Source organism: Gracilinanus agilis, chromosome 2 (assembly GCF_016433145.1).
Source record: "Gracilinanus agilis isolate LMUSP501 chromosome 2, AgileGrace, whole genome shotgun sequence".
NCBI classification, from domain to species: Eukaryota; Metazoa; Chordata; class Mammalia; order Didelphimorphia; family Didelphidae; genus Gracilinanus; species Gracilinanus agilis.
The window spans coordinates 460,592,107-460,616,875 of NC_058131.1; positions in this window are offsets into that span (position 1 = coordinate 460,592,107).

Here is a 24,769-nt window from a genome sequence, read left to right on the forward strand (position 1 = left end):
TTTATGACACAAATATGGTACTGATTCCAAAGCCAGGTAGACAAAAAACAGAGAAAGAAAACTATAGACCAATCTCCCTAATGAACATAGATGCAAAAATCTTAAATAGAATATTAGCAAAAAGACTCCAGCAAGTAATTAAGAAGATCATCCACCATGATCAGGTGGGATTTATACCAAGAATGCAAGGATGGTTCAACATTAGGAAAACCATCCACATAATTGACCATATCAGCTGTCTAACAAACAAAAATCACATGATTATCTCAATAGATGCTGAAAAAGCCTTTGACAAAATACAGCATCCATTCCTATTGAAAACATTGAAAGGTATAAGAATAGAAGGAGCCTTCCTAAAAATAATAAACAGCATATACCTAAAACCATCAACAAGCATTATATGCAACAGGGATAAATTAGAAGCCTTCCCAATAAGATCAGGATTGAAACAAGGATGCCCATTATCACCTCTATTATTCAACATAGTACTAGAAACACTAGCAATAGCCATTAGAGAAGAAAAAGAAATTGAAGGTATCAAAATAGGCAATGAGGAGACTAAGCTATCACTCTTTGCAGATGATATGATGGTATACTTAAAAAATCCTAGAGAATCAACTAAGAGGCTGGTAGAAATAATCAACAACTTTAGCAAAGTGGCAGGATACAAAATAAATGCACATGAATCATCAGCATTTCTATACATTTCCAACACATTAGAGCAGCAAGAGGTAGAAAGAGAAACACCATTTAAAATCACCCTAGACAATATAAAATACTTGGGAATCAATCTAACAAAACAAACAGAGCTATTATACGAAAACAACTACAAAACACTTTCCAAACAAATAAAACTGGACCTCAACAATTGGGAAGCCATTAATTGTTCATGGGTAGGATGAGCTAACATAATCAAAATGAACATCCTACCCAAATTAATTTACCTATTTAGCGCCATACCTATCAAATTACCAAAAAAACTTCTTTACTGAATTAGGAAAAACTATAACAAATTTCATTTGGAATAACAAAAGATCAAGAATATCAAGGGAAATAATGAAAAAAAAATGTGAAGGAAGGGGGCCTAGCAGTACCAGATATTAAACTATACTATAAAGCAGCAGTCATCAAAACAATATGGTACTGGCTAAGAGATAGAAGGGAGGATCAATGGAATAGACTCGGGATAAATGACATCAGCAAGACAGTGTATGAAAAACCCAAAGAACCCAACTTTTGGGACATGAATCCACTATTTGACCAAAACTGCTGGGAAATTTGGAAAACAATATGGGAGAGATTAGGTTTAGATCAACATCTCACACCCTACACCAAGATAAGCTCAAAATGGGTGAATGACTTGAATATAAAGAGGGAAACTATAAATAAGTTAAGTGAACACAGAATAATATACCTGTCAGATCTCTGGGAAAGGAAAGATTTGAAAACCAAGCAATAGTTAGAGAAAATTACAAAATGTAAATTAAATGGTTTTGATTATATTAAGCTAAAAAGCTTTTGTACCAACAAAAACAATGTAGTCAAAATCAGAAGGGAAACAACAAATTGGGAAAAAATCTTTATAACAAAAAATTCTGACAGGGGTCTAATCACTCAAATATACAAGGAGTTAAAGCAATTGTATAAAAAATCAAGCCATTCCCCAATTGATAAATGGGCAAGAGACATGAATAGGCAATTTTCAGGTAAAGAAATCAAAAGTATCAATAAGCACATGAGAAAGTGTTCTAAATCTCTAATAATTAGAGAAATGCAAATCAAAACGACTCTGAGGTATCACCTCATACCTAGCAGATTGGCTAAAATGAAAGAAGGGGAGAGTAATGAATGTTGGAAGGGATGTGGCAAAATTGGGACATTAATTCATTGCTGGTGGAGTTGTGAACGGATCCAACCATTCTGGCTGGCAATTTGGAACTATGCTCAAAGGGCTATAAAAGAATGCCTGCCCTTTGATCCAGCCATACCATTGCTGGGTTTGTACCCCAAAGAGATCATAAATAAACAGACTTGTATGGAAATATTTATAGCCGAGCTTTTTGTAGTGGCAAAAAACTGGAAAATGAGGGGATGTCCTTCAATTGGGGAATGGCTGAACAAATTGTGGTATATGCTGGTGATGGAATACTATTGTGCTAAAAGGAATAATAAACTGGAGGAATTCCAAGCAAATTGGAGAGACCTCCAGGAAGTGATGCAGAGTGAAAGGAGCAGAGTCTGAAGAACATTGTACACAGAGACTGATATATTGTGGTAAAATCGAATGTAATGGGCTCCTGTACCAGCAGCAATGCAATGACACAGGACAATTTTGAGGTATTTATGGTAAAGAACACTACCTACATTCAGAGGAAGGACTGCAGGAGAGGAAACATACAAGATAAACAATTGCTTGAATGCATGGGCTGAGGCGGACATGATTGAGGATGTGGACTCGAAAAGACCACATCAATGCAACTAACAATTTGGAAATAGACCCTGAACAAGGACACATGTTACAACCAGTGGAAATGTGCGTTGGCCATGGGTGGGGGGAGATCGGGGGGTGAAGGGGAAAGTAGGGGCATAAAGTATGTAAACAGGTTAAAAATGAATATTAATAAATGTTTAATAATTTGAAAAAAATGAGCTAGAGAAGGAAATGACAAACAACTTCAGTATCCTTGCCAAGGAAACCTCAAATGGGGTCATAAAGTGTTAGACACGACTGAAATGATTGAATAACAAAAAATACATATATAAGAATCTCTGTGAACTGTAGTTATATATTTGGGTCAAATAAAACCAAAAAGCCTTCCATATTAGGTTCTTTTCTTTTAAATTATTTACAGATTACATGTTGATACAATTTTAATAATCCTTTTCTAGCATCTTGTGATCCTTTTTCTCCCTTCTCTCCCAGTCCTCCTTTCTCCCCAAGACCAAAGGTGGGTGGTACATGTGTTATCATATAATATATAATCTCATGTTCATCTTGTTGCAAAAGAAGACACATTATCACTTACACTAAAGAGAAATTAATGGAGGAAGTAAAGTGAAGAAGGGTATGCTTTGATCTGCATATAGACTCCATCAGTTATTTCTATGGAGGTGGGTGGCCTTTCTTGTCATGAGTCCCTTGGAGTTATCCTGGATCCTAGCTTTGCTGATAGTAGTTACATCATTCCAGTTATCGTTGTACATTATTGTTATTTTCCAGGTTCTCAAGAAGCTTTTCCTAACCTGACTCCCTCCTACCTTTCCAGTCTTCCCACTTCTTTCTTCTTTTCTAGGTACCCTTTTATCTCATGACACTGAAATCCTTGCTGTTTCTGACATAAGACTTCCCAACTCTGAGAGTTTTCACTGACTATCCCCCATGCCTGGAATTCTCTCCCTCATCATCCCTACCTCCTACTTTCACTGGCTTTCCTCAAGTTCCAACTAAGATCCCGCCTTCTATAAGATGTCTTTCCTGATCATCCTTACTATTAGTGCCTTCCTTATCTTGATTCTCTCCAATTTATCTTGTATATATCACATTTTTACATAGTTATTTTCATTTTGTCTCCCCCCATTGGACAGAGAGCTACTTGAAAGCAGAGTTATTTTTTCTTTTGCCCTTTTCTTTGTATCTTCAGCACTGTGTTAAAGTCAACACATATAACATACATTTCTAATGTACCAGTTGTAGGAAGAACATGGTGGTAGGCACTAGAGAAGATGCAGTTTTTATTCAAGACACGGCTTCTCTCTTCATGGAATGTATAGCTTAATAATAAGGTATACAGGAAAAAAACCCAACAACTTAAATGTCAGAGTACTTTATAAGTCCAAGGAGAAAGCAGGGAGGATATCATAGAAAAGGTGGCATTTAATATCAGATTTAAAGGATGAATAGAAATTTGAAGAGAGGACAGGGCTTGGTGTAGTACAGTGTAAATAAAGTCACAAAAAAGCACACAATGTGTCTAGAGTCTAGAAAGCACTTCAGTTAATCCAAGGCAATCATAGAAAGAGGAGAATAATGTGAGAATGGTAGGATAGTTCCAGACTATGGGAAACATTGACTACCATGTAAAGTAGCTTTTTTTGAGGGGAGGAAATGAGGTTGAAAATAAGGAATAATTAATGATTTTTGAAGAGAGGGCAAAATCAGATCTAGGCACAAGGAAGATTTGAGGCATGTGGGAGGCCAATAAGAAAAACAGAGTCTCAAATAGATAAAAATCTGAGACTTCTCTTTTTGACCCCTTTTGTGATCCACACCCTTTCTTGTTGAAAAGTATTGTGGCCTTATTGAAAAGCTTTAAGCTCTTAGCAAACCAGTAGTCAAGAGGTTAACATTCTTCCCTTTTGGTCAGAAATGCAGCTGCTGGGCAAGCCAAAGCCAAAACCTTAGCAGGGGCATTTCACCCCTGAGAAAAGTATTCTCAGACTTAGCTTGCTGATAATCACATAGCTGAAGGTCCAGCCTGGTTCTTATCTTCACCTTGAAGTTTCTGAGGTTTCTGTGTGTTGTCTAAACTAATTTCAGTGTCTACGAAAACTCTCTCTGTGCTTATGGGTGAAAGGGAGTTTGAATTTTCATATATAATAAACTTGTGACTCAATGGCACTTCGGAGAGGCAGCTATGAGTTAACAGTGAAGATTGTCTCCCATATCCCATTACTTTCTTATCAACTAAGCTGTCCTTATCAGAGATGTTAAATTGATCTCCACAGAGGCAATTTTAAAAAGTATGGATTGACAATGGGATATAGCATAAGGGGTAAAGCTTGTTAAAAGGATAGTATAGGGGAGGCTAGGAGGCAGACAGAGAGCCAGAACTGGTGTCATGAGAACCTGGGTTTAAATCTGGCCTCAAATACTTCCTAGCTGTATGACCTTGGACAAATCACTTAATCCTAATTGCCTTGCCCTTACAACTCTTCTGCCTTAGAAATGAATCTTACTATCAATTCTAAGACAGAAAGTAAAAGTTTTTTAAGGTGTTATAAAAATCCAAGGGTGGTAATAAAGACCTACACCAGAACCTTGGCAATGGGAAACAATAAAGAGCAAAATGTGGCAACTTATCAGATTATTGGATATTTGAAGTGAATGATAACAACAATAAAAAAGGACAAAAACTTAAAACATGAGACACCAATGGACACTCACAGAATAGGAGTGAATGACAAGAAAGACACATGGCTTCAAATATGAGACATCAATACTATTGAGTCTGCTAAAATCCTTATTTATTCCAAATATGTTTATATCATTGTATTTAATAGTTATTCCTCCATCAAAGTCCTACTCTCAATGTAGAATTAAAGTCCCCATGGTTTCTTCACAGAAGAACCACAGAAAATAATAACAGGATTAGAGAGCTGGAAGGATTCTCAGAGGCCAAAAAGTTCAATCCATATCCAAAGTGAATCCCCATTACTACACACACAACAGATAACTATCTCCCCTGTATTTGAACATCTCCAAGAAGGGGAAATCTACCCCTCTGTGAGGCAACCCATTCAACTTTCATATGACTTTAAATGTTAGATATTCCCAACATTGTAAATAAATCTGTCTCTTTGCAATTTCCCCACATTGCACCTGATTATGTCTCAAGGGCTCCACAGAGCAAATCAAATCCCTCCTCATCAGGACATCTCTCAAATACTTAAAGACAGATATCATGTCCCCCTGAGTCCTTTCTTCTCCAGACTAAATATTTACAGGACTTTTAATTGACATATGACATGAACTCAAGATCTTTTCTCCTCTCGATTATGATCCATATTCTCTACCTTATCAGTGCCCTTTTGGATATCCTGTAATTTATCATCATCCTTCTTAGACTGTGGTATTCAAAACTGAACATAATACTTCAGATGAGGTCTGATAAGGTACAGGACTGTGCTGAAGCCAGCTCATACCAATTCATTAGAGTCAGCTGGTTAAATTTTCAATATGAGCATTAATACCTCAGAAAACTTTAAATGCTAGAAATCAGGACTTGATTTATCATTTTCTTGATTGCGTAGATTAAAGAAATTGATGGGAAAATATTAATAATGTAAGTTAAAATTAAAAGTATGTCTTGAATACATTTTTCCCTAGAGAGAGCCAATTGTTAAACATCATATTGGCACATACCTGGATAAGGGCCAATTACAGAAGAACTATCACCTCCTTATTCTGGGAATCTATTCTTTTCTTAATGTAGTCCAAGATCAATTTATTTGCTGTGGCTACCACATTGTGCTGCTGATTCATAGTGCACTTCCAGGTAATAAAAATATCCAGATTTTTTTTTGAGACAGTTTTATCTCATTGCAACTCTCTCATTTTGTACTTATGAAGGTGATTTTTTTGGTTTCCTTATGAAAGATTTTACATCTATCTCTATGGAGTTTCATCTTATTAAATTCAGTTTGGTGCTCTAGTTTGTCAAAATTGGACCTTGACTTTGTCATTCAGGATGCTAGCCATCTTTATTTTTTAAGATATTTTATTTTCCCAATTACATGTAATAACAATTTTCAGTATATGTGTTCTGAAAGTATAACATCCATTTTGTTTCCCTTTCTCCTTTCCCTCTTCTCTTCCAGAGATGGTAAGCAATTCCATCAAGGTTAAACAGGATTATCATGCAAAATATACTTCCATATTAGTCATTATTGTAAGAGAATGTTCATTTAAAACCCAAACCCCAAAATAAAAAATGCAAATAAAGTAAAAAAAATTCATAAGCTTTGATCTGCATTCTGACTCCAACAGTTCTTTCGCTAGAGTTGGATAGCATTCTTTGTCATAAGTTCTTCAGAATTTTCCTGGATTATTGTATTTCTGAGACTAGCTAAGTCTTTTGCAGTTAATCATTGTACAATATTACTGTTACTATGTGCAATGTTCTCCTGGTTCTGATTATTTCACTCTGCATCAGTTTATGTAAGTTTTTCCAGCTTTTTCTGAAATCATCCTGCTCATCATTTCTCATAGTACAATAGTATATCACCATGATATACGACAATTTGTTCAGCCATTTCCTAATTGATAGACATCCCTCTAATTTCTAATTCTTTACCACTACAAAAAAATGTTGCTATAAATATTTTTCTACAGGTAGGTCCTTCCCCACCCCTTCTTTTATCTCTTTGGGATACAGACCTGCTAGCCATCTTTCGTAGCTTCGTGTATCATGTGTGAATTCGAGGAGTATGTCATCTATGACTTTAAGTAAATTCAAATCCCTGAAATATATACTTGAAACCACCTGTCTTATTAACATTGAATCATGTAGTAGATAAGGATTCTATTTAAAAGTTTTCTCTGCACAAAAACAGTTGGAACAGAATTTTTTTCCTTTTTAGACTTGGAATGACCGATACTGGAACCTAGTATTTTTTTCCTAAAAAAAACAACATTTTGTTGGTTTTTTAAAAATATTTTTAAATTTTTAATATTTTTTAAATATTTAAAATATTTTATCAAGCATCATGGTTTCATGGAATCAACTCATAGCACAAAATCTGAATTGCTGGCATAATAAAATATATACTTACTACTCTTTGTAAATGAGACAACTTTCTAAGACTAAAAATTGAGGTCCCATCTGCATTGCTAGAGGGAATTTCTTGCCTATGCTGATAAAAATCTCAGTTCTAGTTGAAAAAATATTTCTAAAACTATTCTGAGTGGGACATGATGATACCTGTTCGCTCATAAATCTCCTCTGATTCTTGTAGCACTCAGGGTCATCATTGTGAACTCCAATTGCTATTAAACTAGTGAAGCACAGAAGAGCTGGTTGATAGAGAGTTTGGGTTGACAGAAAGCTGGATGGTAAAGAATTTATTGTACCTTTACCCTTAGCCCTGACTATAATACAACCCATTGTAGAATAGTATACAGAACCATAAGAAGCAGGATGGTGTGGTAGATGAAGGGCCAGTCAAGAAGTCAAAAAGGGTTGAGATTAATGTTCTCTCAGAAATGTACAAATTTTTGTGTGAATACCACAGAAAAATCATGATCTCTCAGTGCCTTAAGAAGCTCTTGAGTTAGAGATGAATTCCCAAACTGTATTAATGGAGGATGTTTCCATACTGGAAAGTTCTGCTCTAGGTCAAAAAATAAAAATAGCGTGACAAGGCTTTATCTTGACATTATGAAGGAAAAATTTGTTAGGTAGAAACCAGGTTTAGCCTGTTTGCCAAGATAGTTTTTTGGAGTGTGGCTGCTAAGCCTGCTAAAGCTTCTTGAGGCCACAGGTGAGATTTGAGTTCCAGATGGACACTGAAGATGACTGTGCAAACCCCAGCACTAAAGGGGCTAGTACTCCCTGGCCAAGCCACTTAAAACTTCTCATAGCCTCAATTTCCCTATAAAATGGAGATGACAATAGCATCTATTCAATAGGGCTGTTGTGAGGATAAAATAAGAAGACGTGTAAAAGGTTTTGCAAAATTTAAAGCTAAGTATAAATGTTAGCTTTTATTATTATAATTAGTTCCTGAAGGCCTGCTAAGCATGCAGAAATAATGTGTTCTGTCATGTGGTTCCAGCTTTCTAGGGAGAGATGACTAAAGTGCTATAGTTAGTGCTATTACTTATTCTCCAGTAAATAACCCTGTGTTTTGACCTGTAACAATATAAAACATTAACAAAAACATGAAGAACTAAAATCCATGAACATAGCATAGAGGCTGATTAAGGAGACTTTGTCAGTATCTAAAAGGTCTGCAAATCCCTGGAGGAAAGAGAAGAACTAAAAGGGCAGGAAGGCTATTGCAGTGTGATGAAATGGCAAAGTATAAGAGTTAATCTGTACCCAAGAAGTACCCTTTAAGTAAAAGTAACCCATGCCAAGTGACACTAATAGGACTGACTGCTAACTAAGACAGGTAAAATCAGGATTGAAGACTAAAGGGAGTTTGTAGGTATACTAGGACAAAATCTGGCCTGTCCCACATCAGTACCTTGCCGAACAAAGTAATTTTGCAAAATGAGAATAGGACATATCCATCAATATTTCAACAAAGAATTTTCCAAGCCACTATTAGTCATCTCCTGTGGCTATTTCATGATCTTACTCAGCAGAGTTAAGGGCAATGACAAATGGAAGTCGCCATTCTGCAGATTTTCTTCATATCTTCGGCTGTCAGTTAAAAACAGAAAACCTGAATAGGTATCTCAAGAAAAGCACAAACTTCCCAAACCATTACAAGGCTAACGTCAGGAGAGGGGTCTAGAGTGGAGGAACATCAGAATCAATTTTCACCTACTTTCCAGGGAAAGGATAGGAGCAATCTACAAATCTGTGAGGCAATTTCAGCCAAGCTGTTTGAGCAGAAGGGAATAATCTATCTCAAAAAGCTTGATTTTCTATTCCCCATTCAGGCAGTCACAATCAATCCCACACCATCTGAAAATAAACAGAAGAGTTAACCATTAAAACTTCCTTTGGAAGTAGGGAGTACCCTGGAACACAGGACACAACAATTGATTGATCTCTAACAGAATCCAATAAGAACATAAAATTGGATTTCTCCACAGATGGGCTAATCCAGATTGAGGGTAAGCCATAAGCCTCCAACGCAGTCAGTGAGTTAGAGGGATGTCAACCCTAAGCACATAAAAACTTCCCCCAGAGGACTGAGCAGATGAGAACAATTTGTTCCAACAATCATGAAGATGATGGAGGCAAGCTCTATGAAGCACTTGGAGCTTGGTCAGACTTTGCAGACACCAAGGTTATCCAACTGCATCCCAGACCAAGAAAAATCATTCATATTTTTGTCTTACCATTCGACTTTAATGATTCTGGAAGAAAGAGTGAGGCTAATGACTTTGCATATCTCTGCCTCACATAAATCAAATTCATGCTTGAGTCAAATAAGTACCCCATGATTTTAGTAATCTTTGAAAATGAAGAACAAATAACAATAAGAATTAGATCTAAAAAGAGTAACATAGATAATCTAAGCCAAGCCCTTTATTTGACAAGTGAGGAAACTGAGGATCGAAACAGTGAATTGCCAATGTCACATGTGTAAATGGTAAATGGCAAGGCTGCAATCTGAACCATGGTGCCAAATCCAGCCCTCTTTCCACTTTACCACAAGTGTTTCTGAAAATCCATAAAAGTCGATGCTGTTATTTGGGAAACCATAGCAGGGGTGTGCATTAGCCAGCTTAAACTGGTTTCTGAGAGCCAAATGTAAAATTCTCAGGGTGAATATTGATACCTCAGAAATATGAAGCACTACATATTGTGTCTTGACTTATTTTTCTGTTGTCTAGGCTTAAGAAAGTGACAGAGAAAATCTTACTAATGCAGATTAACATATTATTATATTAAGTACATCATAGAGACTTTCCCACTTATACAGTGCCAATTATTAAGCATGTACCAGCACATTTTCCTACAGAAACCAAAAGCAGGTTTATCTTCTTTTCTTCATCTCCTACTTTTTCTTCTTTTTTCCTTCCTTTCTTTCTACCTCCCCTTCCTTCCTCCTTTCCTTCCTTCTTTCCTTTTTCTAATCTTCTACCTAGCTCTTTAGGTACTCTACCACTTTAGAAGCCACTTGGGTTCTCTGACACTTTAGGAGGCACAATTAAAGAGAAGTCACATAAATCAGAATGCCCCTGGGCCTTGTGTAAGACTGAAAAGCTGAAATCATAGCATTTTTGCTAGAATTTTGTGTTTAAAGAAAGCTGAGAATGCTATGGGGTCAAATAGGAAAGGAGAAGAAACTATTCTTCTGAGACAGAGGAAGAAAGAAAGTGGTATATTTAAGAGCATCAGGGTTTTAGCCTCCAGGTTGGTGTTGGTCTAGTGAGTATATAAAGACTATCCTGGGGGTAGTGATCAAGGGTGTTTAGAAGTAGGGCTAGTGTCTGTGGTGAAAGTGCATAGAGAGTGTACAGTACAAGTAAGGATTGAAAGAGAATACAAAAAGTGATCCTTTCAGAGAGTAAGAAAAATCTGAGGTTAGAGTATGTCAAAGGGGACTCAATGGATAGAAAGTCAAACCTAGAGATGGGATGTCCTGGATTCAAATGCTGCCTCAGATATTTCCTATCTGTATGACCCTGGGCAAGTCACTTAACCCCCATTGCCTAGCCCTTACCACTCTCCTTCTCTGGAAACAATACACAGTATTGATTCTAAGGTGGAAGGTAAGGGTTAAAAAAAAGTGAGTCAGAAGGGCAGCTAAGTGGCTCAGTGGATAGACTGCCATTCAAGAGTTCAAATCTGGCCTCAATACTTCCTAGTTGCATGAGACTGGGCAAGTCACTTAACCCCCATTGCCTAGCCCTTACTCCTCTTCTGCCTTGTAACCAATACCTAGTATCAATTCTAAGACAGAAGGTAAGAGTTTAAAAAAAAGTGAGTCAGTTCTCCTGAGATGAGAGAGGGACTTGGAATTGTAGGTAATATAAGGATCAGGAAAACTTAAACTGTTCATTGGCAAGTGAGCCCTGGCCAGACAGTGAAACATATGAAAGAAGGCAGGTATGGCTAGTGCCCGTGTACCCACTGATGTAAAGAGTGGTCAGCCACAAAAGCAAGACTGAAAAACTGTAATCAAATTTGGTTTTGTACAGCCTGTCCAAACTATGGATTCTGAGTTTCTCGTAGTTCTTCTTGGGAAGAGATTGTTCAGGAGTGATAAAGGGCATGGGTGACATGAGTGACGGCATGGTTCAATGACTGCTTTGACTACTCTGCTTTAATCTTCATTAATAAGCATGTCTTAATAAACAGAGTATCAGCTTGAAGTCAGAAAATCTTAGTTCAAATCACTAGTTCTGCCATTTAATAGTTGTCTACTTTGAGCAAGTTTCCTAAGCTTTAGTTTCTCTATTTAGAAAATGGAGATAATTTCTATTTGGTAGTTTGAAAATTATGGACATAAAATTAGAGTTGAAAGGATAAACTATGTTGAAGAGGAGAAAAATGAAACCAAAATCAGCTGAGTCTTGTGTCCAAACAATGAGTGAGGAATAACATGATATGTGGTAGAACTAGCATTAAAACCCAGGTCTCTTGCCTCCAAGTCTAGTGTTCTTTCCTGCATACCAATCCATGTCAAATGAGGCATGGTATGTGAAAGCCCATTGTAAACAGTAAGGTTAACACTTTATTAACTTTATCAACCAATCAAAATCATTGGGTTAGTTCTAGTTCCAGAAAAATTTGCCTTCAAAAGAAACAGTGTGGCAAGATAAAAATATTACTAGATATGGGATTAAAAGATCTGACTGCGTCCTGGCATTTCATCACTTAGTATATATTTAATCTCTCTAAGTCTCCATCTCCCCATCTATAAAATGAGGATAATAATGTCTTACCAACTTCACAGGATTGTTGTAGGGGAAAAACAATTTGAAGCTCTTAAAATGATGAATAGATATGAACTATTATTAACCAGTTTCAATGTACCACCAATAAAATAGGAAAAATTCCCCCAACACTGAAACATCTGTCAGGAATGACAAGAAGTAACAGATGTGATAATGGGGCAGAGAAATATATCAGAGGAAAATGGGAGAGAACAGAAGAACATAAACAAGTTAATTTGTAATTAATTAACAAAAAATAAATCCAGACAAGGATACCTGATGTGGGATACATAGGTTTTAATCCCTGCCATCACTAAATCATTTTTCATGGCTTGAAAATAACATTTTTCCAAAGATGAATTTTGTCCTTATCCCTTCAGCAAACATTGATTTGTTTTTCTACTTCTGAACAGAGATTCCTGCTGCTCAACTTCAGCTCTGACGGAAATATGACTTAGCTTAGAAAAGAAATATTTTAGCTCCTTAGAGCTACAAATACAGGATCCCAAGCAGACAGGATCAGAGGAATAGCTACACACACACACACACATGCATGCCCAAACACACATGCTTTGGGATTTTCAGAAGCAGTAACTGGAGTTTTGAAAAACCAGCTTTAATCTTACCATCACCCACAAATGCTCCACTTCCATGTCCTTGAGTTATGAAATGTCTTTATCTGATCATAAGCTTCTATCATTCCATCTTTCTCTCTATTTTATTACTACTATCTCTGTTCTTCATCCTTACCGTGATCTCCTCCAGTTATTTCCAAGAAGCACCCCTGAATTACCTATACTGTCTCTCTTTTTCCTATCTCAACTCCTGCATAATCAATACCCTGTATATTCGAGCCACTTGCAGACTTATCCTACTGCTGACTATGCCCTGCCCAGACCTAGCTATATATATTGCTAGCACCATCCTCTGCCTTTATTAGTAGTTACATGCTGCTGAACAGTTGGAGGAAGTGATGAAATAATGAAATCACGCTGAATGGGTCCACTTCAAAGTTCTTAGATAGTATCAAACTGGCCCTCACTGAAGCAAGATAAAAATTCTACTCCTCCTTAATTGATTTGTTAATCCTTCAAAATTTCTCTCCTCAAGCTTTTAGTAGTCCCTTCTCCCTCCAAATTGTAATTGAGGACCTGGGCTCATGCTTTACCAGAAGGAATGAGGCCATTCTCTGAAAGCTCCCTTTTCTCCTTTCTTCATCATCTCACATCACCTGGGTGCCTTCTCCCACTGACTCCTCCCCACCCCCTTTTCTTACAAAGAGGAGAAATTTCTCCTTGCAGAGAAAAAGCCATCTGTATGCAATCTTGATACCATATGTCCTATCTTCTCCATTAGATTGACTCCTCTATCATCTTCACTCTCCCACTAATCTTTAATCTCTCCCTGTCTATTAGCTGCTTCTCTTCTGCCTGTGAGCATTTCCATATCTCCTTTATCCTTTGGGGATAAAACACTTAATTCAATTCAACCATCCTTGCTAGCTGTTGTCCTATATCTTCATTTTTCATTGCTGAAGTCCTTGAAGAAACCATCTATAATCAATCCCTCCATTTCCTTTCCTTTTAATATCCTCTTAACCCCTTGTAGTATGACTTTAATTGCCAAATTTGAAAATATTTTCTCAACAATTCTCTTGACCTTTCTGAAGCTTTTAACATTGTCAGTGAACTTCTGAATACTTTTTCCTCTCTAGGTTTTTGGGTAGCTGCTCTGCCCTGGTTCTCCTTTTACTGGTCTGACTGCTCCTTCTCAGTCTTCTTTATTGGATCTTTATTCAAATTCATGAAAACTGGCTCTCCCTCCAAAACTTTGTCCTTGAATTTCTTTTCTTCTCTTTTTCTTCTCCTTCTTTGTTGTTTTACTTATTGATCTCATCAGAACCCAGATCTCATAGTAATAACAATAACAACCAGCATTTATGTAGCAACTACTATGTGCCAAGCACTGAGTTAAGCATTTCATAAAGTTTATCTCATTTGATCCTCACAATAACTTTGCAGTGCAGATGCTATTATTATCCCATTTGAAATATAAAGAAGCTGAGGAAAATAGAGTTTAAATTACTTGCCTATGGTCATACAGCTAGTATTTGAGGTCCTATTTGAACCTAGGACTTTCTGACTCCAGGCCAAGAACTCTATCCAATGCATCATCTATCTGCTTTAAATCATCTCTCCACAGGTGATTGTCAGGCTAACTTATCAAGCCTTAACCTCTCTCCTGTCCTCTATTCTTGAATTAAGAATTTCCGTTTAGATATTTCAGACTGCATGGCTTGTAGATATCCCAAACTTAGCATATGAAAAACTGAAGTTATCATTTCCCTCTGCCCTCCAGACTTTCCTCCCTCTGAACTTCTCTATTACCATCACGGTCACCTAGATTTGTAGTCTCAGTGTCATCCTTGACACTTCATTCACACTCAAATCAAATATCCAATCTGTTATGAAATCTTGTCATTTCTACCTTAACAACATCTCTCATACATGTTCTCTTCTCTTCTGGTACAGTTCTTCATCATCTCATGCTTAGATTATTGCAATAGCCTGCCCATTGGTCTTCTGCTCCCATGGACCTTTCAGTCCTGTGCAAATGTGATTTTTCTAAAATCATATGTGATCATATCTTACCCTCTACCCCAAACACACATTCAATAAACTCCTATGACTTCCTATTGACTTCAGAAGCAAATATAAAATCTTCTTTAGGTTTTAAAGCCTTTTACAACCTTCCTCTTCCTACATTTCCCATCCATTCTTTATTCCCTTCATCATGCTCTGGTTTTCTTGCCATTCTTCACATTCAACACATCATCTCCCAAGCTCATACCTTTTCATGTGCTCCTCCATGCCTTGAATGACCTCCCTCCTCATTTCTGCCTCTTTACTTCTTTGGTTTCCTGCAAGACTCAGATCAAATCCTGTCTTCTACAAAAGGACTTTCTGGGTAGATCCCTCATTGCCCTTACCCTTCATTACAAACACAATCCCTCTTAGATTACTTTTCATTTGCTCCATGCTCATTAGACTATAAGTTCCCAGAAAGCAGGCTCTGTGTTTTTGTCTTTCTTAACATGGTAAGGATTCAATAAATGATTGTCCTCAGATGGATTAACTTCCAAAAGTGAGACTGGAGTCAAAGAGTTGTCCCTGGGATGCCACACCTAACCAAATAGACTTGGAAATCTTGATGTGAAGATTTTAAAATAGTTTCATTAATGTTAAAATTGAAATAATAAGTGGGCAACAGATAAAGGCAGAAGTCCTTTAAAATTCCAAATGATATAGGGGCAGAGGTTAAGATATGAAGCAATATAAGAATAATGAAATAAGACATTAGATTTAGCCTAAAAAACTTGGTCTCAAGTCTTAACTGCCACGATGTGATTTGAGACTGTTATTTAATCTCTTTAGGAATTACCTTTTTCATCTATTAAATGAAAGAATTATATTAGATGTTCTCGAATATCCTACCTAACAATAAAATCTAAGATAGAATTTTATGATAAAGTCTTGTACATATGCTCAAAAAAGGAACCTACTTCTTTCATTTAAAATATATATAGTTTATTTATTTTTTAACATTTTTTTAAATTTTGAGCTCTCAAATTTCTCCCTTCCTGAAACCCCTCCTCTGAGAAGGTAAACAAACTGTCAATTACACATGTGAAGTCATGTAAAAACATATTTACATATCAGCCACTTTGCAAAATAGTAAGAAAAAATAAAGTGAAGAATTATACTTCAATTTCACTCAGAGTTCATCAGTTCTTTCTCTGGAGGTATATAGCACTTTTTTCATCATAAACTTTTAGTATTGTCTTGAATCATTGTATTTTTTAGAATAGCTAAGTCTTTCTCATGTTCATGATTACAATACTTGCACTTATGGGGTACAATGCTCTCTTGGTTCTGCTCACTTCACTCTTCATCCATGTATGTGTCTTCTTAGTTTTTTCAGAGACCATTTTCACTTGTCTTTTCTTATAGCAAAATAGCATTCCATCACAGTAATATACCACACCTTGTTCAGCCCTTCTCCCACTTGATAGACATTCTCTTCAATTTTTTGCCTCTACAAAAAAGAAATGCTATAAATATTTTTATACGTATAGGTCATTTTTCCTTTTCTTTGATCTCTTTGGGAGACCTACTTCTTTTCAGTTTCTAAAAGTTAGTATCTGTTTTTGGTTAATAGGTCACAGATCTTAAAGCTAAAAGTAACCTTTAAAATAATTTAACCTGGACCTCTTGTTTGACAGATAGGGAAATTGAATTAATAACCTGGACATTTATAACTAGGATTAAAAGAAAAGCTCTTTTACTTCTCCTATCATAAAGAATTATGAGCATTCTCTATTATAGGGGATGACTTCCTGGGAGGTAGACAGGATAGGGGAAAGAAAGAAATATAGAAAAATTAAAAATTAAAATAGAACAACAAAAGATATGAATATTTTTAAAGAATTAAGAGAATATTTTTATAAATGAAATTATAGTGCTTGAGAGAAAAAATTGGAAGAGAAATGAGGTTGGAAAAGTAATGAACAGTTTGCTTCAAAAGAGACATAACTAAAAAAATTAAAACAAACAAACAAAAGAGACATAACTTTGGCAAGCAATAAACTCCCTCAAAAGTAGAATAGAAGCTAATGACTCCATGAGACAACAAGAAATATTAAAGCAAAATCAAAAGACTGAAAAAAGAACACAATTCATGATATCTTATAACAAAAACAACTGACCTAAAAAACAGATAGAAGAGAAAAAATTTTAAATCATTGAATTACCTGAATCCCATGACTAAAAGAAGAGGTTACACCTCCAATTTCAAGAAATTTTTAAAAGAAGTGAGGGGACATTACTATTATGGAATAAAAATATTCCCAATCCTGATGTCATTGGCAGAAACAATCATGCTGGTTTTCTGTTGCCTCTCATTCTTTTTGAGCCCTGCTTCATGAGCAACAAACTATGAAAACAAACCAATTTATAAAGAGTTTATTGTTACAATCAAACAGAAGTTATGGCAAAGTTATTCTGACACATACTTGATATATAATAACAACTATTCTGTTAAATGGCAATGAGAGATAAACGATGAGCAATTCAGATAACCTACTACTGCAATATTCCAATGGATCTATGAACTCACTAATGTGATGTTCTTTCAACTAGAACATATCATATCTCCATCCTTTCCAATCCTTTATTATGCTTGTCCATTTCTTTTAGAAATCATCCATATTTTATGGTATCCATGTAAAACTAAGGCTATCCCATCTGTCATCATTTTATCCTTACTCATAACCAGCTTATTTATGTTTCTAGTCAGATATATTCTTGATGCAAATATCTGAAAGTTATCACACTATTGGGAATGAGTTTCCAATTAAAGTATAAGTTATGATTTTAGATCCATTTACATTTTTATAGGGAAATGGTTGGCCAGTAGGAAGGTAACTAGATGGTCAAGTACACAGAGTGCCGAAATTTGTTTCAGGAAGACCTCAGTTCAAATCCAGTCTTGGACACTTATTAGCTATGTAATAATAAGAAATTATTTAACTTCTTTCAACCTAAATTACATCATCTATAAAATGAGTAATAATAATAGCACCTGCCTCCCAGGATGGTTTTAAGATTAAAATGAGGTAACATTTACAAAGCACTTTGCAAACCTTAAGATACTGTATAAATGCTAGCTATTTGTTGTTGTTGTTGTTGTTACTATTATTAGTAGTAGTAATAGTAGTAGTTATCAAAACAAGGAAGGAGAGTTTGAGTCTATCCCTAACATCCATAAAATATTAAAAGAAGTTGATGAAGGCTCTACATATTGAATAGATTGTCTATTGAGTATTCAAGAGATCATTATCAATTCACTTTGGTCTGGTAATACTCAATATTTCCATTCTCTTTTAGGTGATCTAAAATTTTGATTCTTCAGAGACCATAATGTTTAATGATTTGCAGCATTCTGGCCTCACCAAGGGAATATTGGTGGCAAATTTTGTAGCAAGGGGCCACAAGAGGAGCTAAAAGTAAGAAAATAGGATCATTTAAAGCATTGTGTAATTTTCCAAATTTGATTCACTTTACTCTTCTGTTTGTTTCATCATTCATATGCAGCATCTACCCAAGGTATAAGTATTGATATTTTATACGTATACATGCATATATATGTATTTTGACTAATTCAATGCAACTGCATGCCATATATAACTTGTGTCAATAAACTATTGTTACTAATCATGCCTTCTCCATGTCATTATACCACCTGGGAGGCACCAATAGCTCCATCCTGATTCCACTGCTCTCTGGATTATACTTTCCAACCCCCTACTCAGAGTGGAAGTTGGCTCCCTAGTGCATGGCTATATCTTCCCTTCAGGATTCTAACATTGCCTTGGGAATAGGAAGTGTCTTTCTGCAGCTGGGTGGCACAGTGGATAGAGTACCACACCTGGAATCAGGAAGATTCATCTTTGTGAGTTCGTCTGACCTCAGACACTTTCTACTTGCGGAATCCTTGGCAACTCATTTAACCCTATTTGCCTTAGATTTCTCCTGTACAAAGTGAGCTGGAGAAGGAAATGGCAAACCACTCCAATATCTTTGCCAAGAAAACCTCAAATAGGGTCAGGAAGAGTTGGACGTGACTGAAACAACTTTACTACAACAACAACTTCTGTACTACTGTAGCTCACAACTAACCCATCCAGTCTATTCCCCCAATATCAATAGCTAATTACCATCTTGCAACATCAATTGTCAGCTTTAATGTCTCTTATTTCAATTAGCCTCTTGATATCTCAACATCAGCAAAACGATCTATTTGCATCTACAAAGATATATTTACTAAGAAAGTAAAGAAAATAAAAATATCTCCCCAAACCAGGGGCATATCCTATCAGTTACTGAAGAGAATGGGCTCATACTTAAAGTGGTTGCAACAAAAACACTACCTCTGATTGTGACATAATCAATGAATAAGTTACTCCTTGGTTTACAGGTCTCAGCTACTGAGTAGATTCACTGATCGGATTGGTTGAGATGGGCTCTTTAAAACTGGTCCCTCATTGGTTTTGTCTGCCTATGTTATTAACAAATTCTACTATGGATTCTATTTGCTGGTTAGCTAATTCTCTGCCAACTTTCTGAAGTTCACAGAGTTATACAGAGTTGTAGCATGTCTCTGAATTTCAATCACCTAAGCTCAGGAAAGAATGAACACAACTGGCAGAGAAGAAATAAAAGTGGTCCTGCATTCAGACACATAGAGATCTACATGGTGAGGTAGCTGATGGTAACTTCTCCTACCTGGAGTCTTAGATCAATTCTTGTCTCAAGAGTTACTTCTTGCTTTTCCTAGGCTCTTCTATGTTCACTCAGTTCCAGATCAAGAGGCAGTTAAATGTCTCTTTATCATTATGGATTAAGCAATCAGGAGACATTTACATATGTTCAGAATCAGAGAGGACTCTTCTATCACATCACAGATTTCTGGAAGCTTACCAAGTCTTGATAACAGAGAAAGCCTATTATGAACACTCTAATATTGGCCAAACCCTCTGTTACACATGTACAAAATACAAACTTCTATTTGGCTTTATCTACAAAGTCCTTTACAAATATGACTTTCACCCATCTTTCTAAATTGATTTTTTACATTAATCTCCTTCACACAGTCTACATTCCAAACATGATTGCCAATCTCTGTATACAACATTCTTTCTTGTCTTCATTTCCTCCTCACCTGGGTCTCATAGGGTCTCTAGTTTCTTTCAAAGTTCATTTCAAGGACTACTTCATAAAGGGAAGACTTTCTTGATCACCTCAGTTGCTAGCGCCCTCCCCACAAAAATTAATTTGCATATAAGTCATACCACTGGTCAAGCTGGTAATTAAGAGAACAAAACTGTCAATTTCCTTTCCTCCACCTTTGTGCAGTTAGTGCTACCTTGGACTCCTCCTTGGTTATAAATCTCTTTAAACACTCCATCAATTCTAGCCTAGTCATAAATTCAAGGGATTAATAACTACTACCTGACTGATTCAGCCAGCTCCCACAATGTTATTGACTCATGTTGAAACTTCAAGGAAAGTATTCCCTCTGTTAAATTAATAAAATTTCTTTTGTTTTTGAATCTGAACCCCCCCAGGTAGCAAATATTAGCTGTACTATGGTATAGATCTCTTTTCCTTCCAGGTTTCTCATCATCATCCCCACCTCCCTCAGAATGGAGAAGGAAAGAGCCTTTACCTTTAGTTTCTCTCTCCAACCTGAATGGATTCAGCAACACAGTCTCTGCTCTGGGCATACATCATTTAAACTCCACTCTGGCTCAGATTCCCTCACAGTCACTTTTAGATTCCAGGTCACAGAACATGGTCTCCACCAGAATTCTATTCCTTCCTCCATACTTATTTATCCATATCTCACTAACTTAGCTTTTGCCTCTGTTGCTCCTCTCATCTTCCTGCTTCTTGCTACCACAAATCCTTTCAGTTTTAAGGTTAGGCTAAAACTCTCCAGAGGGTTGAGGAGAATGATGATAGGAAATTTCTGCTCAAACTAGGAGGTATCCACTTCCTATTCCTTCATCTTCTTGGCCATGCCTATGGGAAGTATAGCCAAGATAGTATTACATAGATTTTACATTTAATATTCTATGTATATGTTTGAGCATTTGGGCATGAATGTGCTGTGCTCTCCCATTGTAAACTTTTGGAGAGTTAGGACAATTGGTTTTCATCTTTATATCATCAGTGTCTAGCACCATATCTAGTAAGAATTTAACAAAAGCTAATTAAAAATTTTAGGCAAATTGCAAAAAATTACTTTTAAATTTAATTTAATTAAGTACTTACCAAGTGCCTACTAGGTACCAGGTATACTGCTTATTACTAGAAACTTAAAAACAAACAAAAAACAAAATTACTAGAAACTTAAAAACAAACAAAAACAAACAAACAAACAAAACTGCCCTTGCTCTCAAGAAGCTTAAGTTCAATTGTGTGGAAACAGCATGTAAACTGATAATAAGATGTAAAAGAGATACAGAGTAATCATAATGTAACTTCAAGATGGTGGAGGATCAGGAAAGATCTTTTGTCTAAGGTCATAAAGATGAATATCTATTGAATATCTATTAACTGAAGGCTGAAGAATATTGAGTTTGGTCTTGGACACTGTATTTTAAGAAGAACTCTGCCGAGGTAAAGGAGGGGTTGATTAAACTGTGTGGTATTTATTTCTTCTTGTTTTTTCTTCATTTTCTATTAGGGATTTAGAACAGTTTTGACTCAAATATCTATCTATCTGGGTAGTGATCAGACTTGTCATTTCCCTAATATAAGGAATTCTCAGATAAGGAAACTCCCTCTATTAATGGAGGGCCACACTTTCTCTACAACTTAGAGTTGACTAAATCTCAAACATTGAGAAGTTAAATGACTTTCATTGGATGACACTGCCATTATTTATTAGAAGTAAGATTCAGTTGAACTCAGGTCTTTCTGACTCCAAGACTAATTTTCTATCTACTACCTCCCTCCACTCCATGTATACACAGATATATAATATATGTATTATACATACATACAAATATATATATATATATATAGTGTATATACATGCACATGTAAGTGTATATGTCCAAATCTTACCATCATTTTTTACAGATTCTACCCAGTTGGGCAGCTAGATAGTACAATAGATAGAGTGCCAGGCCTGAAATCTAAAAGATTCATCTTCTTGAGTTTAAATCTGGCCTCAGACTCAACCTAGGTTCGTGACCCTGGGCAAGTAATTTAACCCTGTTGGCCTCAGATTTCAAGTGAATGTATATGACTGAGTATGTGAGTATACGGGATGAATTAATGCCATAATTGGGTAACTAGCTAGCTGGAGCAGTGGATAGAGTGCCAGATCTGGAGTCAGAAAAATGCCTCTTCCTGAGGTCAAATCTGGTTTCAAATACTTATTAACTGTGATCCTGGGCAAGTCACCTATTAGCCTCAGATTTCTCAACTGTAAAATGAGGTGGAGAAGGAAATAGCAAACTACTACAGTATCTTGGCCAAGAAAATCCCAAATGGAGTCACAAAGTATTGGACACGACTGAAAAATAGCTAAGCAACAACAGTTTCCAACACTTTGGGGATTGGCTCTAATCTCAAGGCTTTCAATTATTTTACTAATTACATACACAAGCAGAACTTGCCTCCCTCCAGAGCCTCCTGTATCTGCTCTCATGTCCATACCTCCTGAGAGCCAAGTTCATTGCTCAGTTCTAGGAGCTCCTACCCTGCCAAAATTCTTTAGAGACACAGACTCAAGGATTAACACTTAAGTCTTAGTGCCATACCACTAACCCTCCTGGTCCCCAGAGGGTGAACATACCCTAAACTTGTCCATTGGTAGATTCATAGACAGTAGTGAGGAGGAAATGGAGACAGGATATCAAATGTTGCTTATAAACTTGCCTGGAATGTAGACTGTGTGAAACAGAATAATATATCATATACCTAGAAAGCTGGGCTGGAGTCACATTGTGATGAGAGTTAAAAGCCAAATAGAAGAGTTTGTATTTTGTGTTTGGGTAACAATCCTTAGAGCATACCCGGTAAGCTTGCCCTAGATAGATTTACAGAGTTATATAACTGGGACTGTTCCCTCAGAACTTCCCTTCCTGATTCTGGTAGACTATATATAAGCTTTGGGTCTGGCTTCCAGATATGCATGGCTTCAGGCTCATTTTTTTAGAGGACAAGAATTCCCTTGAGTGGTTTCAGAGTCAGAGGAATTGATGGTTTAAAAGAAGAGATGGTTCCATCTCTGCAACCAATAAGGGGACACCCCATCATCTCAAAGTGTGAGTCATTCAATTCTGAATCATGGTCAGGGGCAGCTGGGTGGCTCACTGGATTGAGAGCCAAGCTTAAAGATAGGAGGTCCTGGATTCAATTCTGGCCTCAGACATTTTCTAACTGTGTGACCCTGGGCAAGTCACTTAACCCCAATTGTCTAGCCCCTACCGCTCTTCTGCCTTGGAACCAATACACAGTATTGATTCTAAGAAGGAAGGTAAGGGTTTAAAAATGTTAAGAATCATTCATGGTTAAATACCAGTCCCAAATAACCCATGCTCAGCCAGGAATACCAATGTAAACCCACCTGGACCTAATCTCCTAGTCTCCACCTGTATTGGCAAAATGGGATCCCAGAGTACTGCTGAATATAGGACTCTTAAGGGCAATCCTATTATTCATGGGCCTCTAACCAATGTAATCCCTTAAGTGTGTATCAACTAATCTATTTTTCCCCTGGGAGAATGGTCTTAATGCACTAAGGGCTGAAGCATCCTTGAGACTTCCTCGGAGTACTTCTCTTTGTAAAGAACACCCCACCAAGTTCACTTTGGAGTGTTGTGTCTGTAATAGATAAATGAATACTTTGCTTAGCTGAAACTGCTCCTTCTTGTTTGTCTTGGAGTCTCAAGTAATGGCTCAATCACTTCATGGCTTATTGAAGACCTCCAAAGTTTGGGCTGACTCCACACTAGACTTGCTGACATTTCCAGAAGTCTCTTCTTCCAGTGTCAAGTGCTCAAGGGATTCCAACTTTTAAAGATCACTGTCATAACTGATCAATTCCTTCTCTGGAAATTCATCCACTTAAGATTAGGAAAGAAGCAAACCAAAAGAAACTAAAGAAATAGGCGCTGTGAATTTCTTTTCTTATTGACTTTGGATTGAAAAAGGCTATTTTGAGCACCATGACAGATCCTTTATGGGTAATATACAGCAGCAATCTCTGAGAAACTTCTGTAAAGTATTCCTCATTGAATCTACACAATTCTGTATTTGCAAGGTAACTGTGGTCTTTGCTTGAAAGTTTGAAACTCTACAAGATATATGCCACGTTTACTGTTTTGAGACTCTTTTCTAAAAGTCACTGAGGTAGCAAATGAAAGGGATATCTCAGAGGACTTTCCTAAGGGATTTTGAATGTAAATAAAAATTGCGAGAGAGAGAGAGAGAGAGAGAGAGAGAGAGAGAGAGAGAGAGAGAGCTCCAGTGGATTTTCTGAGAACAGTAAATTGTTATTAGGGAAAAGAGATAAGATAATGGTGAGACTACTCAATGAGTACCCCATCCTTGGAATGTGCTTGTATTTATATAAAGAATTTCCAATATTCCCTGCGTGCTTCCAATTCAACATGGCTTGGAGTCTTGGTGATTCAAATCATAAATGGTACCCTTGTTGACCAAACAGCTAGAAGAACAGATGAATCAAAAATCAGGAAACAGAAGTGAGTTCAGATTTAAAAAGGGGAGATTAATATGCCCTTCTTTTAGTGTCAACTGATGTGAGCTGCTGAGTGAAGAATGGAAAGCAACT